Genomic DNA, 13,437 nt, shown 5'->3' on the forward strand with positions numbered 1-13,437 from the left:
ATTCTGAGCAGGCCATTCTGAAGTGAGGCCTGATACTCTGATCTCCCAACAAAAACGTGCAGTGGCGAGGACGCTGCTGGAAGCACGTCCTTGCTGCTCAACATGTAATCCAGGCAGCGTTCCTGGCATCCTGGCAGCGGCAGCGGTATCATTTGGGAGTTTGTTAGGAACCCAGAATCTTGGGCCCCACCCCCAGACCCACTGAATCAGAACCACAGTTGAACAAGGTCCCCAGGTGATTTGTATGCACATTAAAATTTGAGAAACATCGTTTTAGAATAAATGACTTACTGATCAGGGAACCAAGGCTGGTACTTGGGAGTGGGAGGATAAGACTCAGTTTTTTAAAATTAAGGAGTTAGCCTGACCAGACGGTGGCACAGTGGATAGAGCATTGGACTGGGATGTGGAAGACCCAGGTTCAAGACCCCAAGGTCGCCAGCTTGAGCACGGGCTCATGTGGTTTGAGCAAGGCTCACCAGCTTGAGCCCAAGGTCACTGGCTCGAGCAAGGGGTCATTTGGTCTGCTGTAACCCACCAGTCAAGGCACATATGAGAAAGCAATCAATGAACAACTAAGGAGCCGCAACGAAGAATTGATGTTTCTCATCTCTCTCTCCCTTCCTGTCTGTCTGTCCCTATCTGTCTCTCTCTCTCTGACTCTCTCTGTATCTGCCAAAATAAATAAATAAATAAATAAGAAGTTAGAGAAGGGCAGGGATTTCCCTCTATTTTAGTTACTGTCATGTTTGTGGGCGTGATACATAATAGGTGCTCAATAAATATATGTCAAGCGAATGGACAAACTAAGAGTTCAACTTCTGGAGCCAGTGCATGAGGTCAAACAAGGGCCAGTAACCACCATAACTTGATGCTAACTACTAGGGTCAAGGCCTTTCTAGCCCTCTGCCTAGGACCAGATTGGTCCTGATGCTGGCACAGAGCAGAACTCATGGTCAGTTGAGGCAGGAGGGTGTTAAGTGTCTCATCTGTGAAGATTAAAAGGCTACATGGAAATGTAACCAAGAAAATATAGTGGTCTTCTCAAGTATGTCTTCTACTACAACCAGGAGCTGAATCAGCCAATAGGGAGGTAAGTGGCCAGAGAAGCCCAGGTCCACATATAACCCATCTGGCCTGTAGGAGTGATTCAATGAAGCAACTAGTATGGCTCTGGTGGATTAAGTCCAACCTCTCTGAGATATAAGCAGGTTGGGGAAATGCTAAAGCCTACAAAGAACACATGGAGTTTGTCATTAACTAGCCTCTGAGGAGTGGCTGAAGTGATGCTTAGTAACTCATGTCTGAAGTGATGCTTAGTCCTCAAACTCAGGGGTGCCAGTCTAGAAAAGAAAATGTTTCTGTAATGCCAGTGGCCAAGGCCAGGCAGGTTCACATTGGATTCGGGCAGTTGGTAGAGGAACTGCAGAGCTGGAAAGTGGTGGGCCATTTCCATTTAACAGAGTCTCCCAATGGCAGACAAGCACACAGGCAGGGAAAACCGCTTCTCACGGCAGCAGGCTAGCAAACAGCAAAACTGGCCCCTTGCAGGGGCGGGCAGGCAATCCGCAATCCTCCCTGAGGGCAAGCACCCATAGCCTTACATAGGCTACACACGTGGCACTGCCCCGTGTGCACGCACTAATCAGGCAAAATATGAGCAAGCAAGCCTAACACAGCTGCTTTCCTAACACTTTGTTTGTTTTTCCTGTGTGTGCATTATCCAAACTTTCTGGATGGCCCTGATAGAAGGTAGGATTTCAGCTAAAATAAATCCATTCTCTTCCTTCCATAGGAAACACTTGGGCTGATAATTACTGACAGACTCTTCAAAATGCCAGGCCCCTTTCCCTGATGATTATTTTAAATATGCTGTGGACATGAGAAAATGCCTTCTAAAGCAGTGTATTTTCATTTGCTTGATTCCTTAAGTGAACTGAGTGCATAGTAACTGTGCATTCCAAGGACTCACGTATCTCCACTTGGGCTGAATCCTACATCTCAGGTAATGTGCAGTGACCATGTTAATGACCATCCTAATCATGACAACATACCTATGAGTAACTACTTTCAAAGGAATAATAATGTTTTTTCTCCACACTAACCTGATCCTCAACCTAATCGCTAACTGTCCCAGAGAGCCTGTCCCACAAAGGGACAGTCCTGTGTCTCTGCAATTTCTCCAGGGGCTTAGAAAGATGGTTCCTGTCCAGCACAGGGTGCTACAAGTTGCCAGGTGCACATGAGGGCAGAACAAGAAATCAGACATTATACTTACTCTTTGGCGACCAGACAAGTGATTTCAACTACTGCACTCAATTGGCCTGCTGTGAATGTACTATTGCACCTTTCTTGGCTGGTGAAAAGGATTGGCTAATTAACTCTTTCCATTGCTTTAGACTAGCAATGGCAAGTCACCACAGTCATGCAAATTATGTCTTTTAAAGCCATTTTGCATAAGTCTGTGTTTCTTTTTATTGACTGAGAGAGACAGCAAGTTCTCGTCATGCTCACAAGGATGACCTAACTTGAGCTTCTGTGGTTTGGGATCCTGCCGGCCTGTGTTTCACACTGTTTGCCCCCAAGGCAGGAGCCTAATTATCTTAGCCAGGAGTCTGTGGTTAGTTTCCTGGCCTTTGACAGAGGTGGGACGTACCTGTACCCCCAAGGGAAGGAGAGCCTGTGGAAGTTCCCTGAGGCCAGGGCTGAGTCACTCCGCTGGGACACAAGTCAGATGGCATTAGAACATCAGTTTGGCACTCGGGAGCAAGAACCCACACAAAAATGCTTCTGTATGTTAACAATGTAGTCCGTTTTCTAACTAAACCAAAGAAAGAAGTGGAAGTTTGGTGTCACCGTACTCCCACACTGGGGTTTGGTCTTTATGTGAAATCACCCCATAAGAAACCTCACTGCACCCACAAACCCAAGGAGATGAAGGCTGCCACTTGATATGTCATCCCACAGCCCCCCCACAACTCCTCAGCTTCACAGTCCTGTTCTGAGACCATGTAAATTCAGGAAACCCCACTGTAAGTCATCATCTTAGTTTTTTTTTTAACCTAAATTAACTTTCTTCTCTCAGAAAATTATTTGAAATGTAACTTGAATAAACCTGAGCTTTCTTTCTATCTCATGAAGGTCCATCTTCACGTAGTGTCCTCGTCAAAGGAAACATAAGTTGAACCTCAAGTGCCTTATAAGAAGAATGTAAATCTTTAATAAGTTTCTTGAAGTGGCCATTTTTCTCACCCCAAATCCCACCTAACAGCTGCACCAAGCCTGTTTTACTCCAGAGAGTAGCATGGTGTTCTTTCTCATGTAAATTAATTTAGCTGTTCAATTTCTATCATCCTACCATCCTCATCATCACTTGAATCAAGCTGTAAGAGACTGTGGGTGGGGGGCACGCAGCCCAGAATCCTCCCATAGAAGGCTGGCAGGCTGGCAAGGAAGAAAGGCTGTAACTACTTGTGCCTCAAGGTCTTGGTTCCAGAAGTGAGAACAGGGTAAGGGAAACCAAAGGATGCCTATCGCTCTGTTAGTACCTGAGGGACCTTCTGCATCCTCAAGATGCAGCCTCCCTAGCAGGGCTGGGTTCCCACATGGCTGCCCTAACGCTCACGGGCAGGTGGAGGTCAGGCAGTGAAATCCTCAGGACCCTGCTGAGACAACCTTGCCCCAACAGGGATAATCACAACAATCTGTATATGTTTGTCTCTCTGTGAAACAAGAGCTTTTGAAAAATTCTAATTGTTTTTGCTATAACATGATGTGCAAGAAAATCAGGGTCCACATCAAATTTGACTTCCACTCCAATGAGCCATTTCAAAGGAAGGAGGCAGAGCCTTTCAGAAGATGTCGTCTATGATTCAGAATAATTGGGTCCATTTTAATTTGGTGCACAGTGAAGTTAAAGAGCTACGTGATTGCTTCAAGTGTGTTTTGCAGTTCCCAGAGTCACCAATTAGCTCCATGACATAAAGGTTAATGAGATAAAGCATCTATAAATCAAGCTGATGTCTGATGTAAGAAAAAAGCCCCCAACTCCTGCTCTCCCATGATAATACTATAATTTCCCTCTTTCAGGTGGTCCATTTGATTAAATTTGATTATGTATAAATACATACAAACAAATGTATAATTATAAAGTTCATACTTAAATTATAAACTACCTTGCCCAAAGCGCCTTTCTAAATTTAATTATTCAATACCAGGAAGAAAATAAGTCCATCGTTAACTGTTAATAGAATTAATTATATCAGAATTAACTTATTTGATGAAAGGTTCATGAGAGACCCTTCCCAAAGAGCAAAGCCTATATGTTATAAACATGTTCCTTAAAATCTGGATATAACACAAACTCCAGAAAATAAAATTTTGAATTTTATTGACTGAAATTACAGTGGAACTGGGGATTTAGAGAACATTCTGGTGAATCCTTGTATAATTTGAAGGATTCTGTCCCACTTCACCTTTTCATTTGTGTATGTGGCTTTACCGGGTGGTTATGAGCATAGGCTCCAGAGTCAGGGAACCTTGGCTTTATCACTTACTTGCTCTGTGTCCTTGGGCTAGTTACTTACACCTCTGTGCCTCAGTTTCTACATCTGTCCAGTGAGGATAATAACAGACTATCTCATAGAGTTTGTGTGAGGAGGAAATGTATGACCATTCATGTAGAGCATTTAGCAGAGGGCCTGGAGCATAATAGGGGTAAGGTAAGTTATGATGATATCAGTGACATAGGGCCTAACTCTGTTCAGACTTCCTTCTTGAGCTATTTGCAGGGAATATGCGGCCTTGAAGCATGGATTTGGTAAAGCAAAGTTCTTTGCAATTTTTGATGGAGGTACAGTTGCTCACGAACAAGCTAGTTTGAGTACAATATTTAGCAATTTTACTTTGTCAAGAACTTAATGAACCTTCTCTTCCCCCCCCCCCTCACAGATTCTTTTTCTTTTTTAAACCTAAAAGATGTATTCTAGGCATCCAGTTCCCTGTGAGAAAAAGTTGACTGGAGTCCCATTTATATTTGATCATAAAGCGTCGACCTGGAAATGCTGAGGTTGCCGGTTCAAAACCCTGGGCTTGCCTGGTCAAGGCACATATGGGAGTTGATGCTTCCAGCTCCTCCGCCCTTCTCTCTCTCTCTGTCTCTCTCTCCTCTCTCTCCTCTCTCTCCCTCTCTGTCTCTCTCTCTCTCCCTCTCTCTATCCTCTCTAAAAATGAATAATATATATATATTTGATCAGTGGGGCCTTGAATAGAAATGGCATTCCCAAGCATAGTTTGAAGTTTTGGCTGTAGGGAGGAAATTTCCAGATCTCTGAGCTCTCTGATCCTTCTGACTGGGTCCTCTTCCTCCCGGAAGAGTTTGTAGGAAGCATGGTCTGGTAGAAGCAGATTCTCAGAATCACCACCCCCTTCTGGGTGTGCCCACTGTGTGTGTGCGGGGTGTGTGTGCGTGTGTACCTGGTGCACACACGCATTCCTAGCAGGCAAGGATATTCTTTTCTGCTGCAGGTTAAAGAGCACCACAAGTAAATTGTTATAGGTTCATCTTAACAGGAAGTATCAATTACTGCCTCTGATGATAAGAGAGTGAACCCCATCTAAGCAGTAATGAGGACGAGTTAAGTACAGAAAAGAAAGCTGAAACTCTGCAAAGAGCAGCAGGGCCTTACAGCTGCAGCCCAGGTTGGCCAGGCAGCTGAGCCCCGTTTGGTCTTCGAAGAACAACACAGGCTTACAAATGCCTATTGCATCAGCTGCTACCCATCTGCCCTTCCCTGCCCCACCCTGGAAAGTGGTGAGGAAACTTAAGTAACAGCCTGTGAGGCAACCCTTAAGGCAGGAGGCAGTCTGGTGGAGATTGTCTCACTCTTTCCAGCCACGACCCATCAAATAGGTGCTCCTCAAATCCAAGTCCACGAAGGGCAAGTACTCATCTGGCTCAAAGTCCTCCCCACTGCCATGGCACTGCATGAACTCCCTTCTACCTCCTACCTGGATGTGTGTGGTAGTGGACAGGACCTCTAAGCCTTCTGTTTTGGACAAGCTGGGCTCCAGAATCTCAGAATGTTAGAGCCAGAAGACTTCAGAGAGCATTTGAAGCAAATTTCCCATTTTACAGATAGTAACACTGAGGCCCAGAGTACAGCAAAATGACTTGCCAAAGGGCCCACAGCTAGATTGCATCAGTTTGTTCAGACTACAGCCCACATCTCCCCTGCACAACCTCGGGCACAGCTAAAGGACCAAAGTGTTCAGACTTGTCCAATCTTTGGATGGAAGACAGCATCGGAAACGAGTGGCCTGTGGAGTTGTATAAGCTGGACAGTAGAATGCTTAGGAGATTCTAAAGAGAGAGGTTGAAATTCATTCTGAATATATATGGACGAATCCTTTAACCCACCAAATCTTGCAGCAGAGTGAGCCAGTTTCAGGCTAAGCTAGGACAGGAACAAATGATGGCGGAGGACAGGGACTCATTCTGGAGCAGTCTCAGGAAGCCTAACCTATGCGTAGGTCTTCCCCAGCCCCTAAAAGTCCCTGGGTCCTGGGAAGTCCCAGGGCCACTGAGGCAGGTCAGCAGCAGGGTCCAGATTGACTTGCCAAAGGCCCACAGCTAGATTGCAACTCTACTACCCGGCCCACTGTGGGAGGCTTACATGGGCAAAGACAGTGGCCATTAACAGAAGGTGTTTACATAGGATCCAGGGTCCCTGTTGCAACTGACAATGTATTGTTGATTTAAAGAGTATATTAGAAGCTATAACTGCACACAGATTCATGCACATATACTTTTTTAAACCGCTTCATTGAGGTATGCTTGACATAAAAAGAGATGGAGATATTGACTGTCTACAGTTTGATGGCTTTGGAATGCACATGTATTCTTCATTAATGTGTAGTTCCACTGATGTTCAGCGCAGAGGCAGCCAGCTCCCCTGAGTCACTCGCAGCTGAGAAGTACGGCCTCAGTGAGCTTCAGCTGGAGAGCCCACATTGGCTCCTGCTCTTCCTGGGGCCTTGTTTAATAACTACTTTGGCTTTTAACCCCGGGCTGCCGGTGACACCTGATGTCCTGCATATTTTTCATCTTCCTGGACTCTGGAAAACTTGTGCTGAAAGTCTTTCTCTGTGTATGGTACTCATTTGACAGACACTTGGGTTGTTTATCTGACACATGTGGTTTTGCTGAAGGCAACATATTCTTTGACCAACTTCTCAAACGGCCCACGCTCTCCCAGCCCCTCCAGACTTGAGAGCTCCGCCGTCTCCTCTTGCTGACAGGTCCTCAGTGATTAAAATTCTTCTGCTCGCCCTGGCCGGTTGGCTCAGCGGTAGAGCGTCGGCCTAGCGTGCGGAGGACCCGGGTTCGATTCCCGGCCAGGGCACACAGGAGAAGCGCCCATTTGCTTCTCCACCCCTCCCCCTCTCCTTCCTCTCTGTCTCTCTCTTCCCCTCCCGCAGCCAAGGCTCCATTGGAGCAAAGATGGCCCGGGCGTTGGGGATGGCTCTGTGGCCTCTGCCTCAGGTGCTAGAGTGGCTCTGGTCGCAACATGGTGATGCCCCGGAGGGGCAGAGCGTCGCCCCTGGTGGGCAGAGCATCGCCCCTGGTGGGCGTGCCGGGTGGATCCCGGTCGGGCGCATGCGGGAGTCTGTCTGACTGTCTCTCCCCATTTCCAGCTTCAGAAAAATGCAAAAAAAAAAAAAAAAAATTCTTCTGCTCGCCATTCTGATTTAGGGCTCTCCTTTTACAATGCAATTACCCCAAATTTTCATAATCATCTCAAAGGGACAAGAAATGTCTCTTTCTTCTTTTCAGCCTGATGTACTTAGGAGATTTTCCAGCTACCAGTTAAGTGCTGGGCCCTACCCTCTATTGGGTGGGCCCCAAGGAGAGCCCTCGGGTCCACATGAAACGAGTAGGACAGGGCTTCAGTGTGTCTGTGGGCTCCCCTATTAGGCCACCAAGCCCTTGGTGCACTTAGTAGGGCACCCTGACACAGCACCCCTGCTCCTTTCTCAAGAGGGCAAGTAAGGAGAGCCTGTGGATTAAGCAACCATGGAGAAGAGCAGGGAAAGCTCACAGGAGACAGGCAGATGGTCCTACAAGCAAGAGGGTCTGGCACAATCACAAAGGGGGAAGCAGGTGACAGGAGAGGGACCAGGGAAAAGGCCCACGTGAGGAGCTTCAGGTCATGGAGGGAAGTCCAAACCAATGTCATCAGATGGTTTCTATTTTTTGCCTAATAAAGTTTCATGCATCAGTTCAAATGTTTGCTCAACTTCCTGCCCTTAAAGAAGGTAGAAGATAGCTGGTCCCAGGGTTTGGAATTTGGGACTCCTAGTTTCCACGTGTGTCGGGGAGAAATCCATGAGAAATGAGTACCCATACGCCATCCTCATTCCATTCCTGGTACAGACAACATATTATTCCAAAGAAGGAGGGCTGACTATCAACGTAGAGGGAAATGAGAGATGAGATCATTTAGTCAACACCCTTATTTTACAGATGAGAAAACTGAGGCCCAGAATGGTGCTCAAAACCACTCAGCCAATAATTGCAGAACATATGGAACTAGAACTCTGATTTCTAACTCCCAGCCAGTGTGTTTTCTTCCCTTCTACCTTCCCTGCTAGGTAGGTTCCCATCGCAGCTGCTGTCTAAGAGTGAAAGTTTGCCTTGGAGCGCCCCCCTCTGGCTCTGAGCAGCCCCTGGGACAGTCAGGGTGCAGGCCCAGCTGGGTTCTTGAACAGATCACCTTCAGGGCTAGTTAAAACTCAGAGTGCTGAGCCTACCCTAAGATTTTCTGATTCAGTAGACCTGAGTCAGGGCCCAATAATTTGTATTTCTAACAAGTTCCCAAGGGATGATGATCTGCTAATTTAAGGACCACTTACTGAAAATCTCTGGTGTCAGCAAAGGTCCTGTGAATCTTATAGCTAGAATACTAGGGTTCAAGCTCCAGCTTTGCCAGGCATGTACTGTAACCTTGAACATAATGTTGCTTAATCTCTTATTATCTTAGTCTCTTCAGCTTAGGATGGTAACTATAATAACCACCAATAGGGTTAATGTGTAAAATAAATAAATCAGATATATAACTACCCGAGGAGTGCCATACTGATGCTGTGTGAATGAATACACACACCCACAAATACATGAGCCTTGACTGGAAAGAGGGCTCTGGGGGCCAGGGAATGTCTGTGGTGGCAGAAGCATTCTCTTACTGCTATTCAAAATTCCACAAATCCAGCAGAAATGGTGTTCACTCTTACACAATCATTGCCTGAGGAATTATTAGGGCCTGACCTGGTTTACAAAGGTGAATGACACAGTCCCGGCCCTGGAGGAGCAATTAGGAGGAGGGTAAACATGCAAACCCTAATAATTACTCTGCTGGGTGATGAGCCAGGAAAGGAACCCTATGCCTTGGAGCACAGAGCCACCAACTCCGTCTGGGGAAAAGCTTGAAAGTGGCAGCTGACTTTTGAGTGGGGTCTTAGAGGCTAAACAGAAGTTCTTTAAGACAAGAATCAGCAGAGGGCACTCAGGCAGAGAAAACAGCATATTCAAAGTATGTAGTAGGAGAGGTGTGAACATGCATAACATGTCCAGGGCAATAGTGGAAGTCCTGTGTAGCTAGAGGCCAGTGGGCCTGGGGACAGAAAGCAGAAGGGAGGTTGGTAAAGAAGGTAGATCGAGATTCTGCAAGTCCTGGATGCCATAATAAGCGGTTTGGACCTGATCGTGAGCCACTGAAAGATGCCCACCTCCTCCCTGGAGGATTCCTTGGGGGAAAAAACCCCATAATGAATCTGAAAGATAAAAAGTTATGAGCACACCCACCCAGCTTTGCCATCCATGTACTGTAACCTTGAACATAATGTTGCTTAATCTCTTCATCTTATGATGGTAATTATAATAACCACCCATAGGGTTGATGTGTAAAATAACTAAGTCAGATATAAAACAACCTGAGAGTGCCACACTGATGTTATGGAAATACACACACCCAAAAATACATGAACCTTGTCTGGAGGGCTCTGGGGGACAGGGAATGACCATGGTGGCACAAGCATTCTCTTAGTGCTATTCAAAATTCCACCAACCCAGCAGAAATGGTGTTCAGTCTTACACAAGGAGCACCTTCCCCGACCCCCAGTGCCCCGAGCCAGCCCTGCCTGGAAGCCCCGCCCAGAAAGGCCTCCTGACCTGGGCAGGGCCCTGGAAGACAGAGGCGCGCAGGGGCAGCCTCTTACCTTTTACCTTAATCAGATAGGTGGCACTTTCTCAAAGGTTTCCTCATTCCCTTTCCCCTTGGGTGTGGAGTCACAGGCAGAACAAAAGGGTGTTATCTCAAACCGAGAAGTTCGGGCAGGGGGCGGAGGGAGGTGTGGGCGCCTGTGAGGGTGGGGGAGTGAGCAATCCCAGCAGCGGCGTGATGCAATCCGGGAAGAAGCCTGTGGAAACCCACACCTGGGGAGCGCGCCCCTTGCCTCCCTGACCTCCTGAAATACGGAGAGTTCTGGAGCCGGAGGAGGCCTGAGAGCTCATCCACTCCAGGTGCCTCCTTCAAAGATGAAATAACACCCAGAGATTAGGAGAACTGCCATGGTCCCCGCTGATACCTGTCAGCCTCTTTTCCTAGTTCTAGGGATAGTCCCTGGGCTAACTCTCATTGGCCCAGTGTGGGCCTGGGCCTATCACTCAATCTAAAACTTACAAAAGTCCATTTTAATACCATTTAATAGCTTAAATTAACTAAATATATACTTTTTTGAATTTTTATACTTAATGCAATGAGACTGTGCATGTGGAAGTTCTTTGCAAATGTAAATCATTAATTGTAAATATGATGATGGTGATGATGGTAATCACCCTTTCCCCACTGTCTTTTTTCCACTCCCCTCTTGTTTGATCTGTTTTTCTGCTTTTTCCTCCTTCCACCAAGTCTCCATCCGGTCTGGGTTAAGTAGGCTGTGGTGGGCTGGTGAGGAGAACAGTGCTATTTATAGCCGTGTTTGCTTGGGCAGTGTGGTGTGTGGTGATATGGGAACACACCATTTAGGGATACTACTATCCCAAAGTGGTTCTGAGAACTTTGTCTACAGTGAGGAGAACATACAGGGCCGCTGCTGGGCTGAAAACCGGGGTGTGTGGGGGGTGGGGTGATTAAGTTAAGGCCACATGTTAATAGTAGAGCCCTCTGCCAGACTCCTTCCCTCTCCCATTCCCAGAAAGGGACTGTCAAATATAGGTCCCATGCAGGAGATTAGAAGATCTTTAGTGTAAAAAATTTACAGAAAGAAGTTCTGTAAGTGTTGACTTTTCATTGTCTCCCAATCACGTGGCCTGAGAGTGAGCCTGCCAGTCAAATCCCTGCCCCCCCCACACACACACACACAGCTGCCGATCATGGTGATGCTCACTGTCACATAGGATGGGGCAGCCCAGGGTCACCAGGAATTTGTGTAAAGTATCCCATAAAAGAGAGAGACCAAAGCAAACAAACATCAAGGAAGGAAGGAAGGAAGGAAGGAAGGAAGGAAGGAAGGGAGGGAGGGAGGGAGGGAGGGAGGGAGGGAGGGAGGGAGGGAGGGAGGAAGGAAGGAAGGAAGGAAGGAAGGAAGGAAAGGAGGAAGAAAAGGATGAAAAGAATGAAGAAAGGAAGAAGGAAAGAAAATGAACCCAGAGGAAACATGATATCAGAAGAAAATATATATTTTATTTTTATATACACATTTAATTAATAGACTCAAAGATCTAAAAGAAGATATAGGTCCATGAAAAAGAATAGAATGGTGTGAAAAAGGAAGGGTCAGAAAATGAGCGAGAGCAGTTAGGAATGTAAAATGTGGTAGCAGAAACAAGATTCAACAAAAGGGTAGGAAAATGAAGTGTGAAGAAATCTCCTAGAGGCCCTGGCTGGTTGGCTCAGCGGTAGAGCGTTGGCCTGGCGTGCGGGGGACCCGGGTTCGATTCCCGGCCAGGGCACATAGGAGAAGCGCCCATTTGCTTCTCCACCCCGCCCCCCTCCTTCCTCTCTGTCTCTCTCTTCCCCTCCCGCAGCCAAGGCTCCATTGGAGCAAAGATGGCCTGGGCGCTGGGGATGGCTCCTTGGCCTCTGCCCCAGGCGCTAGAGTGGCTCTGGTCACAGCAGAGCGACGCCCGGAGGGGCAGAGCATCGCCCCCTGGTGGGCGGAGCGTCGCCCCTGGTGGGCGTGCCGGGTGGATCCCGGTCGGGCGCATGCGGGAGTCTGTCTGACTGTCTCTCCCCATTTCCAGCTTCAGAAAAAAAAAAAAGAAAAAAAAAAAAAAAAAAAAAAAAAAAGAAATCTCCTAGAATGTAGAAAAGAAGATAGATGAAAATTGAGAGAGAAAAAAGTGTTAGAGAAATATTCAGGGAGTTCCACCAATTGTATGGTTTCAGAAAACAAAGGATAGGAAATTATTATTGTACAATAATAATGTAAGTAAATTTCCCAAATGTGAAGGACATAAATTTTCAACTTGGAAGTACCCACTAGGCCTGACCTGTGGTGGCACAGTGGATAAAGCCTCGATCTAGAATGCTGAGGTTGCCAATTTGAAACCCTAGGCTTGCCCGGTCAAAGCACATATGGGAGTTGATACTTCCTGCTCCTCCCCTGCTTCTCTCTCTCTCTCTCTCTCTCTCTCTCTCTCTCTCCTCTCTAAAATGAATAAATAAAATCTTTATTGTTTTTAGATGGCAGAGAGAGAGAGAGAGAAAGGTGGTGGAGGAGGAACAGGAAGCATCAACTCATGGGTAGTTGCCTCTCACATGTGTCTTGATCAGGCAAGCCCAGGGTTTCAAACCGGTGACCTCAGCGTGCCAGGTCAACACTTTATCACTGCACCACCACAGGCCAGGAAATAAAATATTTTTTAAAAAAATGTACCCACTAAATGTCCACTAGAATGGAGGGGGGAAAGCCAAGGGGCACTCATTTTGATTTTCAGAATACCAGGATTAAAAAATATAGCCTCCTAACTCGTAGAGAGAAATTTCACACCACATGTAAAGGAGCAGGAAGCCGTGGTGATGGCCATCTCACCAGCAGTCTAGGATGCTGGAGAACTGTAGTGTTGGGCACCCAAAGTTCTGAGTGAAAATTATTTTTATCCTGGAATTCTATACTTATCCAGAAAGGGTAAGTGTGCAGTGAAGATATTTTCAGATATGTTAAGAACGCAAAAGGTTTACCTCCCACACACCTTTTCTTAGGAACATAGTGAAGGGTGTAATTCAGTGAAATGAAAGAAAAACTAAGCCAAGAAAGAGGATACAGAGACTCCAGAAAACAAACGAGCGATCCGAAGGAGAAAAGGGATAAAAAGGAAGTCCTGAGTTGATACCCGGGCCCAGGTGTAGAGAGCCACCCTTCCAAATTGAAGCCAGA

Source organism: Saccopteryx leptura, chromosome 3 (assembly GCF_036850995.1).
Source record: "Saccopteryx leptura isolate mSacLep1 chromosome 3, mSacLep1_pri_phased_curated, whole genome shotgun sequence".
Classification (NCBI taxonomy): Eukaryota; Metazoa; Chordata; class Mammalia; order Chiroptera; family Emballonuridae; genus Saccopteryx; species Saccopteryx leptura.